Source organism: Danio rerio, chromosome 6 (assembly GCF_049306965.1).
Source record: "Danio rerio strain Tuebingen ecotype United States chromosome 6, GRCz12tu, whole genome shotgun sequence".
Lineage (NCBI taxonomy): Eukaryota > Metazoa > Chordata > Actinopteri > Cypriniformes > Danionidae > Danio > Danio rerio.
Window position 1 is genome coordinate 26,631,181 of NC_133181.1, and position 10,106 is coordinate 26,641,286.

Here is a 10,106-nt window from a genome sequence, read left to right on the forward strand (position 1 = left end):
ATATATATTTTTACATTTTTTTTTTTGGTGCCGTGTGTTATTCTGGGATGCAGTAGAATAGGGAGACAGATGATTATAATTAAAGACCAATGACTCTGACAAACTCCTAGTGGTGGTAAGCTTCTTATTATCCAAGATCGCCATCTAGCGGTCACATAACCTAATAGCATGTTACTTGCTACTCCACTACATCATGCCCGTAGCCGGGGTGGGGGCATGCCTAGCCCTAACCTAAACGTAAACCCAATTAGTACCTTACTAATTATTAACAAACAGCTAGTTAGTTTATTATGCTAGTAGTGTTAGTTTAATTGTTTGTTAATGCTGTGAATTGTGACCTAAACTGAAAAAGTGTTGCCAAAAGGTCCAGCATTTGTCCTTTTAATTATTTTATGTAATTGAATATTATATATTTATCAAATAATGAATATAATATATTTATATTCAATATATATTCCTGTCACGTCTGTGTTTTTGAGGCTGTTTGCTCACTTCATTCGTTTTTTTTTTTTTTTTTTTTTTCTGATCAGATATCCATCCGATCGCTCAAACCACTTCAGAAGGTCATCTGGGATGCGTTCCAGATGAAACTGGACAGGTCTAATCATAACCTGAAATGAGCTTAAGTGAGAATTGGTGTCTGCACTGCAGTTCGTTGGCCTATGCTAAAGCACGTAGTTCAATAGGCCTAGATGTAGACTAAATGAGCAGTCAGTCTTGTTGAGGCTAGCCTACTCCTAATTGAGTGGAGGAACTATGACGTCAATTTGTATGCAAAAACCCGGAAGCGAGTTAGAATTTTAGCAGTTCCGGTTCCTTCGTCCCAAAGTCAATGGGTTTTCTCGATGGGGTTTCAGTAAAATCGCTTAAATAAGGTTCGTGGCAAACACAAACTCAAAATACTTTCACGTTTTGTTCTGCGACATAAAACACATCACTTACAGCACACTCTTGAATTTTTGAATGGGTTATGCTTCTTTTAAAAGACGCTTGCTATCAAGTTGCTAAATGGGACTACAGGCGGCGTCGGAGACATTATACGTCATCGAGCTGATCTGGTCTGGAGCGCAGCTCGCTCGTGTTGGGCATTTGGATTAGTCTGTTATTTAGGTGTTTTCATGAATAGTATTATATAGTTTGTAGTATTATTCTAATTGGGAATTCAGATTGTGTGTAGATATTTCATTCACTTGTAAAGGCTGACGAGACAGATTCATTTGCTAATCATTTATGCTAATTAAACAATATTATGAAGATAACGTTACCGCCTACTAGTGCAGCCGGTCTCTCTCCTGCTCTCAGTAATGCAAACGTATGAATAAACGTGTAGAACTACATGCATGTAGGTCAGTAAATGGTGAGTGCATTTTCATTTTTTTTAGGGTGAACTATCTCTTTAGGGACTCCATACTTTGGTTGCCAAATCCAATAAAACCAGGTCTAATGGACCTTGTGCCATGCTAAGCAAGCGTCTCTCTCTTTATAGACGTCCGACCGTTTAAGCACTCTTTGGTTGTCAAAAATAAAAAGACACAAATAAATTGTAGTGATGAGACCCTCTATTTAGGATATAAATTTGCCATACATATAATATTTTTAGGTGACGCAGTAGGTAGTGCCGTTGCCTCACAGCAGGAAGGTCACTGGTTCGAGCCTCAGCTGGGTCAGCTACCGTTTCTGTGTGGAGTTTGCATGTTCTCCCTGCATTCGCGTGGGTTTTCCTCCGGGTGCTCCGGTTTCCCCCACAAGTCCAAAGACATGCGGTACAGGTGAATTGGGTGGGCTAAGTTTTCCGTAGTGTATGAGTGTGACTGAGTGTGTGTGTGTGTGTGTGGATGTTTCCCAGAGATGGGTTGCGGCCGGAAGGTCATCCGCTGCGTAAAAATTGTGCTGGATAAGTTGGCAGGTTAATTCCACGGTGGCGTGTAATAATAAAGGGACCAAGCCGAAAAGAAAATGAAGGAAAAATATTTTTCAGATGCTTGAACTGTTATTGTCACCCTGAATGACCTTTTAGGGGATGTTTGGTGTCTTTTATTTAATTAGTTGTTTTGATGAGTGAAAACCTCCCCTTCAGTGTGTCTTTATGCCATGACCTATGTACTTTTTCAAAGGTCAAAAAGGTACTTTCAAGAACAACATTGGCTTATTTTTTTGAGCCCCTCCAAATCATGCTAACAAAAAATGCTGAAAATACCACAATAAGTTCTACTTTACTACTGACCATATTTAAATGCCACAGTTTGACTTCTGACAGATCGGAGCTTGTTGGGAATGGTTTTTCCCTCCCCGAGTTCAGGATTCGCTTGAAAGTAGACGCAGGAAACTTAGCTTTATCGAGAAATCAAAGTTTAATAAACGAAGGATCAGATCAACAATGCTGAGCCCAGGAATACTGAAGAGACACCATGAAAAGGCAAACTGGGCGCTCCAGTATTGCCGTACAATCATAAAACAACAGTTTTTATTCTTGGTTGTCTCCTCCCCACTCTCGATGAGCCTCCAATCCACTATTCGCCTTCCCATCATCAGATCTCATTTCAACCAGTTAGAATCTGCCAGTAGCCTGCAAACACACACACACAAAACACACATGCACCCCTACACAGACTGAGATACGGCTGGTTCCTTGCAGGTGTTAAACCACATCCTGTACCAAAGCACAGCTGTCCATGAGCTCAGATCTCTCGTCTTACTTCTGTGGAAAACCCCGTTTCTCTAGAAGCGAAGCTTAAGCGACAGGCTCACATTTCAAACAAAGCAATAGGCTCATATTTCAAAACAAAGCATTTCATCAGTAAAAAAAATAGCAAAACTTAATATCAATCTTAGACATACATTTAAAAACAAAAATATAATTCCACATAAAAATATAATTCCACAATTCCCTCTCTTGATCTCATAAGAGATCACACCATATCCAATAGTTCCTCCTCCACTTCCTCTTAAACAGGCAAAGGTCTACCCAATCAGCAGCATTGGCCACTGGTTCCTTAGATTGTTTGTCAGAGGTAACCTAAAAAGACAAAAGCTGCAATCAAAGAAGTTAGTTTGTCGTGATAACATCTCGGTGACAATGGTGTAAATGCTTTCCAGGGACAGCGCAGAACTCTGGCCAGGATACTGTCGACCTGTCAAAAGCTCAAAAGGTGTGAAGTCGGGTCCTGTTGCAGAAGAATGTATAGACATTAATGCAATAGGCAAAACATTCAGTCAGTTAATTTTAGTGTGTACACAGATTTTAGCCAATTTTCTTTCATATCTATAATTATATTTAATGCCGGCAGTACCATGAAAATGAGCCAGACCAAAGGAATGCTCAACAGTTTTCTGTTCCTGAGATAGGTCGACCCAAGGAGGTAAAGAAACCAGACCTCCGCCACTGTGGCAATTTGACATGTACAGCTGTACCCACATATGCGCATTCAAGTTAGATGTTAACCCTTAAATCTTTTGCTAACTTAAGTAATTCAACCATTGGTATCATTTAGACTTTTTCAATTTATATGCCCTAACCTGTCCTCAGACTTCCATCATCTGCTCTAAAACAACAGCCATCAGCAAACTCAGAATTCTAGGAAGAGATGTCAATTACAGTCCAGTCAAGACAGGCCTTAATTAATTTTTTTTTAAAGACCCAATTCAGTGATAGGTGCACAATCACAGGAAAGTCAGTTATTATATGTATGGCATTCATAATTGAAACTATTCTATATTGTTTTTTTTTTTTTTTTTTTTAAATGTCAGAAAGTAAATTAGGTTTAATTCCCAACTGATATGACTAAGTGTGTTATTATAGGCTTTTTTATGGTTAATATAAGGCTTACGTAACATTAAATTTTTTTTTTTTTTTTTTTTTTTTTTTTTTTTTTTCCAATTTGCGACTTTCAGTTTTGTCATTGTTCCCAACTCCTCGGCTTCATGCACTGGATTTATGGCAACTGAAACATGTGGTAAAGCTGTGTCAGCCATCTCATACCTTTTTTATTGTTCATCAGTTAATTTGGGTGACCACCCCCTCTTTGCCAATTAGTAGACCCTTTCCCTGTAACACCCATTTTGTGCCCACTAGTGACAAGAATTCATCTTCATAGTATAATTTATCGTTTCTGTTATAGAACAGTGTGCAGTGTAGGGGGTCAGATAGTGGTAAGTGAATGCCTAATTGGTTAATCCTGGGTTTCCAAAGGTTGTATAGGGAGACCAAACTGTGAGGGCTTTAGCCTGTGTTGTCCAGCTCCACCTAGTAGATATCAGCACCCTCCCACTACTTGCATGTGGACAGTAACCACTGTCCATCTCATGACGCCCCATGTTTTGAGCAGTTAAATGACCTGTCATTAGGGAAGGTGATGATAACCCCATCAGGTGAACCCAATATGCTGGCTCCCAGTTTAACTAATCAATCTTTCCCCAGAAGGGCCACAGGCACATTTGTTGAGTAGAGAAGACTGTGGCTTAGTTGCTGGTTAGCCACGGTGACGGGTATTGGTTTTTGTAGCTGGCCATCTTTCTGCTTCCCCAGAGAACCTATTACTTCAATTGTCTTACTTGACAACATATCATCAGTCACTGCCCCCTTCGTGACTTTAGTAAGTGTGGCCTCAGTATCCACCAAGGCTGTTAATGGCCTAGCGTTGACCATTATCTACAGTGGGGTTCGGCCTGTCCCCCCCTGCTGGTTCTCTGTGGGTCCCGTCAATAAGTCTCCGCCTCATCCCCCAGGTCCCACACCGGGAATTGAGTGGGCACCTGGTTCCCCCGGGGTTTAGGGGCTGGGGATGACGGGAGAGTTTGTATTGGTTCTGGTCGCCTGCCTCGACCAGCAGCCCCACCTCTTCGAGGATCCCAACCCCCCGCAGGTTGGCTGTTCACTGGACACTGATCTCTCCAGTGGTTTAAATCTCCACACAACAAAACAACCCTTGTTGGTGTCCCCATATCTCCTATCTTTTTTTTTTTTTTTTTTTTTTTTTTTTTTGGTTGCCCCCTCTATGATATTGGTTTGGCTACTGTATGTATGTCTGTTGTGCTGTGTTGGGCTGAGGCATAATGGTGACTGTGTGTAAGAAATTAGTGTTTGTGGGCTAGGTTGTGGTGGCTGCACAGGCGACATAGCAGGTACATGAGTCAGAGGAGCAATGACTTGTTGCATTTGTGTATTTTGTCTTACGACCATCTTATTCTGTAATTTAGCTTTAGCCTCTTCCAGCTGTAGTTTCAACAGCTGTGACTTAATATTTTCTAGCTTTTCTTTGTGTTGTTTCAATGTTATATGTGTTCTTTCCTCCATTCCTGCTACCCTCGACATTGTTTGGTTTACACTGTCTCTTGCGAGTTGAATGTTTGTGGTGAACTGTTTAGCTATTTCCTTCTTTACTGCCTCTTCTATTTCTATTTTAGTCTGAACTTCCCTTAGGGCCACTTTCATCTGTCTTTGTTTTTTATCTTCCTCTGTTTCTTCAACCTCTATAGCGCCCTGTTTTATCATGAACTTGAAATCTTTGTTAGCTTGTTTAGTAGTAGTTTCTATTTCTCCCCCTTTTACTATCATTACTGGCATCTGCATTGGTGCTGAGGGGGTTTTGGTTTTTTCTTCTGCACTACTATAGGGTGGGGGCCTCTCTGGTGAGTCCCTTTGATCTGCCCACACAGCACTTTTTACTTTTGTAACCATGGCTGCAGCTACTCTGCTCCATTGTCTCAGTCTATCTTCTGCTTTTTCTATTTCTCTGTTTGCTGCTCCCTTCTTCCAAACCCCAGTTTTGTCCCTATTTTGTCTGGCCAGTACCAAATCTGTATCTGCCCTTTTCTCCTCTGTCAAAAGTATGTTCAGTAACTTTCCCTGATTTTTAGTTGTCTCTGTCCAGCCATTTAGACCTGAGAGATATGTCCACTGACTTTCTAATGTTTTACTTATTTTCTTTCTGTCTTTTGGTTCGGTGTGATGTATTATCTGTTTACAGATACCATCCCACGTCTCTTTATATGTTGTCATTTTAATAATGGTTTTGTCTCCCTATTGGGGTCACACACCTCACAATCTTCCTTATGTCCTAATAATCTACACACCCACCACCTAGGAATATTTTTCACTTTTCTTGGTTTGTAATATAACACTTTCAGCATCTAATTATGATTCCTTCATTCACTCGATGTTTTATTCACATGCTCTCAGTCCCTATGAATATAGGGCTCATCAATCACACTCTCCTCTCTGAGCTCCCAGAATGCTGCGTCCGTTCCTACCGGGTCACACTTAAGTGACGGTCCAGAGAAGGTGCGCAGCACTCTGACCTCCCAAATACGGAGATATTCATTCACTCACATACACTCATTCAGGAATCCGCACACACTTGACACTTTAACACAAATTTGCACCCTTTAACGTTTTGCCTTTTACTCTCTTTTATGTGTTTTTACGAGTGAGTTAACCTCGCCGGGTAAACTTCAATTCTCAACCATGCCAGGAAAACACGATACGAGTTTTTATAATATTTCTTAACCACGCCGGGTCAACTCGTTTAATTACTAATTCAGAGTTTTTATAAATTTGCTTAACCTCGCCGGGTCAACTCTTTTGACTGCCAATGCGGAGTTTTTATAAATTTTCTTAACCGCGCCGGGTCAACTCCTTTAATTACCAATTCTGAGTTTTTATAAATTTGTTTAACCGCGCCGGGTCAACTCAATAATAAACCAATTAATAGTATGAGTCTTTATAAATTTGTTTAACCACGCCGGGTCGACTCGTTTAATAAATCAATTCTGAGTTTTTATAAATTTGTTTAACCGCGCCGGGTCAACTCAATGATAATCAATTCTGAGTCTTTATAAATTTGTTTAACCGCGCCGGGTCGACTCAATGATAATCAATTAATAGAATGAGTTTTTAAACCTTGTAACCACGCCGGGTCAACTCATTTTAATTGCCATTGTTGATCTAATTCAAATTATTTACGGATTATGTTGGTATTCAATCCCCAATCAACCTTAAATTTGGTAATTCCAATCTTGCAGTACTTTTATCAAAAAGGTGACTGCTTACCTTATTAGAAGTTCTGCGCAGAGGTTGATTTGAGATCGTCCTCCAACTCGACGAGGCGTCTGGGCGAATCCGGGTGCCCCCTCCAAATTGTTGGGAATGGTTTTTCCCTCCCCGAGTTCAGGATTCGCTTGAAAGTAGACGCAGGAAACTTAGCTTTATCGAGAAATCAAAGTTTAATAAACGAAGGATCAGATCAACAATGCTGAGCCCAGGAATACTGAAGAGACACCATGAAAAGGCAAACTGGGCGCTCCAGTATTGCCGTACAATCATAAAACAACAGTTTTTATTCTTGGTTGTCTCCTCCCCACTCTCGATGAGCCTCCAATCCACTATTCGCCTTCCCATCATCAGATCTCATTTCAACCAGTTAGAATCTGCCAGTAGCCTGCAAACACACACACACAAAACACACATGCACCCCTACACAGACTGAGATACGGCTGGTTCCTTGCAGGTGTTAAACCACATCCTGTACCAAAGCACAGCTGTCCATGAGCTCAGATCTCTCGTCTTACTTCTGTGGAAAACCCCGTTTCTCTAGAAGCGAAGCTTAAGCGACAGGCTCACATTTCAAACAAAGCAATAGGCTCATATTTCAAAACAAAGCATTTCATCAGTAAAAAAAATAGCAAAACTTAATATCAATCTTAGACATACATTTAAAAACAAAAATATAATTCCACATAAAAATATAATTCCACAAGCTTTAGTGTGACATCAGTTAAAGCTGCACTAGGTGATCTGCCAAAATGCTAACTGGTTAGCATAATATTTCAAATACAATCCCTCCCCTGCTGTCCAAAGCCACGCCTCCTGAAATCACCAACGCGCACACTAAAGATGACGGACCCACTAGATCATGTCGCTCGCCAGTTAGAAAACTTGATAGTACTTTAAAAATACCACAATTCTGAACGAAAAACTGCATTATATCTAGCACGTTTTCAGTTAGCAAGCAAAACTTGTCATGATGTGCAATATTTCATGCATGCAAGGATCGCATGCAAATAAAGAGCCATCGGCCCTTAATTTTTGTCATAGAATTGTGTATTAGATTAGATTGTACGTCAGATCAACAGCACAGACTGAACTTATAGCACCAGGTTAAACTTTCTGACCCCTTTATGGTAATCAAATTGAAAATGAACACAGGCCACAACTGACCATTGAGGATGATCTCCAAAATTAAACCAATGGACTTGTCCTGAACACATGCTGTCCACCAGTCTCCTTGAGGTTAGGTTATTAATATTAAATTAAAGAAATGAATAAATGATTATACACACTATGTAGCCCATGACTGTTAAGACTGTTGCACTCTTTGTGTTGGCAATATGCTCATGTTTATATAGGCCTATTGTTATGTGTGCAACATTTGTATATTTATAGCCACCTCTGAGAAATGTCGGGGTCACAATGGTTTTAAGAAAAGACTTAAAAAGTCATACAATTGAAATAGTGACTGACACCTGCAGAAACCATGGTTGTGATGTTCCATTCCACTATAGACATGGTTACATCAAAACGAGTATTAAATATTAAGCCAAAAATATAAAACCGAATTATGTATACGCTACTATTTTTATAAAGTGATATGTGCAAATAAAAATACACACTTTTGTCTTTGCAGACTTTTCATCTTTGCATTAACTTGTGCTGTATTACAGTTTTTTTTCAGTCGCTTTGGTAAACTTCTCAGATTTGAAATTTGCTGAGCAGTGAGTGCATTTCTCAAAACAGCACATACAAATAGCCAAACAGCATGGATTACCTGCAAAGGCCAGTCTCTTGCTTAAAGTCCTTGGTTCATCTCTCAATGAACATGTCAGTGCCGTCAGAATGACAAGTCCTTGTGTCATTGTGTACGGATAAGACAGTCAAATTACTTACTCATGTTGTCAATGTAACAGCGTACTCTGGATGGACGCCCTCATGTAAGCTACGGCTAATTTATTTCATTTTTTTGCGGCTTGTACTGTGATTCGTTGCCAGATCATGTCATTGTGATACAGAAAGAAAAAGACAGCACTCCATAGGACAAAGAAAACAAACCCAAAACAAAAGTAGAAATGTGAACATAGGACAATCTCCTTTCAGATACACCTCACCTTCATTAGACAAAGTCCAGATTGACCTGGGAGCAATTTACCAATTATAGATTTAGAAAAAAACGTCTAATGGAAATGTACAGAAAAATGCATTATGACTAAATATTATGACAACTTGTTCCACTTCTTTTATATATAATATATAACTTGACATTAACTTTTTTCTCACACCCCACTGGTCATTTTTACGAGACAAAATTTGGTTGTTGAAAACTGTAAATTTGACTTTTGCATGCAAAAAGTACTTGAGTAGGAGACATTTTACTCGATTTGGGTAGTTAAAATAACTCTGACTACCAATATAATGATATAGGTAGCCTATATCTGCTGTAGTAACTTAAAACCTACAGTAGTTTGACAAAAAAAAAAAAAGAAAAAAAGACCAAAACAATACCCATTCTTGTCTTAAGGAAATTTTTATTGAGCAATTTTTTGAAGAACAGTAAGTTCATGACACGTTAAATATATAGTATATTCTGCTGGTTTTAAACATACATACGTAATAATAAATACAGTCATGTAACATCCATAACATTACCATTATGTCTTAGGACATCTTTGATTAACTTTTTACTACCTTCCCCAAATGTTGACTAATGAAGGTACATTTTTAACAACTATTTACTTGTTAGGCTACTTTATTGTCAAACCACGTTGCGTACAAATGCATTCAACAGACCTGTATGACAGTGTATTGCTGTACATGACAAATAAAAACAAGAGACAGGTGTTTTGAAAGAGAAGTTTATTTTGAACTTACCTTGGTCAATTTCTAGGAGCAGCCCCGAGAGAACTGACAACACCGAGCGAGAACCGCCGTGCTTTATAGGAATGCATATGCAAATGTTTACATGGCGACGTCACTGCTGGGAGTCTCGTTGTCATGGTGAGCGCTGAGGAGAGCACGCCTCCCATTGGACCAAACAGGCTCGGGAATCTCCGTCACG